This window comes from Austrofundulus limnaeus, unplaced genomic scaffold (assembly GCF_001266775.1).
Source record: "Austrofundulus limnaeus strain Quisiro unplaced genomic scaffold, Austrofundulus_limnaeus-1.0 Scaffold485, whole genome shotgun sequence".
Classification (NCBI taxonomy): Eukaryota; Metazoa; Chordata; class Actinopteri; order Cyprinodontiformes; family Rivulidae; genus Austrofundulus; species Austrofundulus limnaeus.
In genome coordinates this window covers 331,653-336,607 of record NW_013952887.1, presented here as the reverse complement: position 1 = coordinate 336,607, position 4,955 = coordinate 331,653, and positions in this window count along the sequence as shown.

Below are 4,955 nucleotides of genomic sequence, written 5' to 3'. Positions count from 1 at the left end.
AATCACTCGTACGCACAACTTAAGAACAAATCTGTGCGTACAAACGGTTCTTGCATGAGGCCCATTGTTATTAAGTTTTAGTTTATAAACAAACAATAATTAACCAGGTTTTGATCAAAAAGAAACAAGTAGATCCTCTGGACGGGTTCCTTTTCTTCTACATTTTCAGACGGACCAGAATTCACATTTTGGTCTACATCAGAGTTCGATTATGTGTTCACCCCCCCAACAAAAAAACAAAAAACAAAAAACGGACTTTCCTGTGAGGTTTTGCAGAATGACCCAGAGTGCAGGCAGGATCCAAAGTGCAAAATAATGAGTTTATTTAGAAAATCAAAAATAAACAGCTGACAGTGCAGCAAAACTCTTTGGAACAACAAGGAACACACAGGACACCTCACTGGCTGAGGGAAGCAGCACAATGATCGGACAAACACTGAAGACAGGACACAGCATATAAAGGCAAACTAATTAGGGCAACAAGACACACCTGGAGCAGACACAAAAGGACACAGGTGAGAGAGGGTGGGGCTGCAGGGCAGAGAAACACAGGGGAACACTGAAAACACTAGAAAACTAAGGAAAATAAACACAGACCATGACATTTCCAGGCAAATTAACTAGAGTTTGATTAAAGCAGACTAAACAGGACTGGTGTGAATACACGCTAATAAAACCCCATTCCAAGCAACAGCACATTTAAATTTGAGATGAGATGAGATGAGATGAGATGAGATGATCCTTTATTAGTCCCACAGGTGGGAAATTTAGGTTATCACGGCAGAAAGTGGACAGTACTGAAATCAGTGCAGCAGGTACAAAACAATAAAAGATAAAAGATAGAATTTAATTGGACTATTTTTTAAATGACTGATTAGAAATAATATTTATTAGAAATTAAGACTGATTATTTGAAGTCTGTCCATTTACTTCTGCTTATCTGGGATCGGGTCGCGGGGGCAACAGCCTAAGCATAGAGACCCAGACTTCCTTCTCCCCAGCCACTTGGGCCAGCTCCTCTGGGGGAATCCCAAGGCGTTCCCAGGCCAGCTGATAAACATAGTCCCTCCAGCGTGTCCTGGGTCTTCCTCAGGGTCTCCTCCCAGTGGGGCGTGCCCAGAACACCGAGGCGTCAAGGAGGCATCCTAACCAGATGCCCGAGCCACCTCAACTGACTCCTCTCGATATTTGAAGTAAAAAAAAATAAAATCAGATTTAAAGTCTTGTTCTATAATAGCTGTATTTCTTTGAAAACAACCAGGCAAAACGTTATGTAAACAGACTGGGTTTTTTCTTTGGCTTCTTATATAAAATTTAACAAAATGATACACAAAAACTGAAATGGGCATTAAAGACGTTTGCCTGTGCTTGATTGATTTACTTTGCATGATTATTTTCTGACATCATAAATATCAGAAAGTACACTGCTCAACCTATTACAATATCAGTGTCCATTTTCTGTAACAGCAGGACAAAGGTAATTATCCTCATAAGATAAATAAAAATATGACAAATTACAAAGGTTTCTCAGATTTTTGACTTCATGCCTTTCTTAAAGTAAACTGTTGGCCTTAAATTCAAAGGAAATAAAATATGAAAATACTAACAATGCAATAGATTCAATTCAATTCAATTCAATTCAATTCAATTTATTGTCATTATACTGAAACAGGGTTGTACAGTGCAACGAAATGCTTTTAAGCTAGATCTCCGGTGCAGTAACAAAGGACATAGTGCAGATAAGACAAGACATAACGTGCATAAACATTAGACACAAACATTAAATACACAATCGTGTGTATGAAGTGAACCAGGTGTGGACAACGGACAGTCTATGATTGTTCAAGTTGTGGCTGGAGTGGCTGGGGTCAGCAGTTTAACAGCATGGGGAAAGTAGCTGTTCTTGAGTCTGGTGGTTCTGGCTCTGATGATCCTGTACCTTCTTCCAGATGGCAGGGGTTGAAACAGGAAGTGGCTGGGGTGGGTGGTGTCAGAGGAGATACTGACGGCTTTCTTCACAGATCTCTTGTTGTAGAGGTCCTGCATGGGTGGGAAGGCAGCTGCAGTGATGAACTGAGCAGTCTTCACTACTCTCTGCAGAGCCTTGTGTTCAGCAGCAGTGGCACTACCATACCACACTGTGAGAAAGCTGCTCAGAATACTCTCCACAGTGGACCTGTAGAAGTTGCAGAGTAGCTGCTGTGGCAGTTTAGCCATCTTCAAACAACGGAGGAAGTGGAGGCGTTGTTGGGCTTTCCTGATAATGTGGGATGTATTCAGTGACCAGGTGAGATCCTCTGAGATAAAAACACCAAGGAACCTGAAGCTGTCCACTCTCTCCACTAATGTCCCCTCAATACTCAGGGGTTTGTGCACTCCCTCGCCTGAAGTCCACAATCAGCTCCTTGGTTTTGCTGGTGTTGAGGGAGAGGTTGTTGGTGGTGCACCACTCTGGCAGGAGCTTCACTTCCTCCCTGTACGCCCCCTCGTCATCATTAGAGACATTGCCAATGACTGTAGTGTCATCAGCAAACTTGATGATGGTGTTGGTGCTGTGTTTAGCAAGGCAGTCATGAGTGTACAGGGTGAAGAAAAGGGGTGAGAGTGAAGAAATTTATAGTTAGGGCGTAGTACTGATTACATACAACACAGAGTATTAGGGTTTTCTATTTTATAATACCTTTATAATGTTTGTTATATTTCTTACAATGTGAAATAGGGTANATACAACACAGAGTATTAGGGTTTTCTATTTTATAATACCTTTATAATGTTTGTTATATTTCTTACAATGTGAAATAGGGTAGATACATGTCCGAATTATTAACAGCACATATTAAAAGCTGTGTTAACATTAGATTGAGATTTATTTGTATGAATGCCTGTGATTCAGCTGTAGGCCAGCAGGGGGCGAACTCAGGCATTGAAGATCCTATATATACTGGTCCATTTCCTGTTTTACTCCCAGTGTGTGGTTTGACTTGCCAGCCCGTGGCAAAATAAACCCCCACTCCAGAATTCTGGTGTTGTATGGCAATTATTTCTTATCACAGATCATTTTATTTAACACTGGTGGTTTCATCTGACTTCAGCCGTTATTGAACACGTATTTTCTTACAAGAGCACCACAGCCTTGTTGGCAGCCGGTGCTGAGTGTGAGGGTGGGGGAGGTGTGGTCACCCATTCTGACTGACTGTGGTCTGCCAGTGAGGAAGTCCATAATCCAGCTACAGAGTGAGTTACTGATTCCAAGGGTGTTGAGCTTGGATACCAGTCGGGATGGGATTAAGGTGTTAAATGCGGAGCTAAAATCAACAAACAGCATTCTGACGTATGTGTTTGTTCCTTCCAGATGGTTGAGTGCTGTGTGCAATGCCAGGGCAACTGCATCGTCTGTAGATCTGTTTGCTCGGTAGGCAAACTGATTTGGATCCAGAGTGCCAGGAAGGCTGTTCTTAATGTGACCCAGAATCAGCCTCTCAAAGCACTTCATCGCAATAGGTGTGAGAGCGATGGGACAGTAGTCATTCAAGCAGGAGATGGTGGTTTACTTTGGGATAGGGATAATTGTAGTGGCTTTGAAGCAGGCCAGAACAGTGGACTGTGCCAGAGAGGCATTGTAGATGTCCGTAAAGGGGGCTGCGAGTTGGTTGGCACACGCTTTTAAGATTCTGCCTGGGATTCCATCTGGGCTGGCTGCTTTCCGGGCTGGTACTCGCATCAGAGTTCTCCTCACCTCTTCAGTAGCCAATATGAGTGGCTCGTCTGTGTTGGAGGAGCGCAGAGCAGTGGTGGTCAGCTGTGCCTGAGCAGTGTCCTCAAAGCGAGCATAGAAGGTGTTCAGCTCAGCAGGGAGGGAGGACTCTGTGCATGTGGTGCTCTTGGCTTTACTTTTATAGTCAGAGACAGTTTGGATTCCTTGCCACATACGTCTGGGGTCTAAGCAGGAGTTGAAGTAGGCTGCAATTTGTGTGCTGTAGGTGTGTTTAGCAGCTCTAATGCCAACCTTCAGATTGTATCTGGCAACTTCAAGTTATTCACTGTTGCCAGATCTAAAGGCAGCATCTAGAGCCTTCAGCAGGCTACGAACTTCGCTGTTCATCCACGGCTTTTGGTTTGGGAGTGTGCGAATTTGCTTTATTTCAGTCACACCATCCACACACTTCTTGATGAACCCAGTTACAGATTATGCATATTCATAGATATTCAATATATTCAATTCATTCATTCATATTCAATCAATATATTTACATTTCATAGAGGATTTTATCATAATTGGAAATGGGATTTTTGTTTGGAGTAAAAGCACATCTGTTACCAGGGCTCTAGAGTGCGACCAATTTGGTTGCAAATGCGACCTGATGTCCTAATAGTGCAACTAAAAAAAATGTCCGGTCGCACCAGTGCGACCAATCGTTCGAGGAGGAGGAGGAGCGGTCGCCCGCTGAAAAAAAGTTTCAATGGGCCTCATGCAAGAACATGTTCGTATTCTTACCCTAAATATCTCTTACTTTTGTTCGTACGAAGGGTTCGTACGAACATGCCACGTCAGATTCAACGAACTCTTCTATCTTTAGGAAAAGGGTGTAAATGAATTACACCTGTTTGTATCTGCTGCTCGTGCACGCGAGAGGAGATTAGCATAATTACCACCCCAAAAACACCATATAAGGTTATGTTTCCTGCCTCAGATACAAGGAAGTGTCCATTCATGAAAATGACAACGAAAACTAAAAAGAAAAACTTTACGAGTTCAGAGATTGAAGTCCGTCTGTCAGAGATCCAGAAAAGAAAATCTGTCATTTTAGCAGCTCAGCTGTGGAATAAAAAGAGCTGCTGAAAGTATAAACAACTACTTGGGGTACTTGGTCTCCTTGGTCTCAGATGCAGGTTCGAAATAAGCATTTTAAAATGTTTTCAAAATAAGTCTGGCACTTTGGAGAAAACCCAGGACT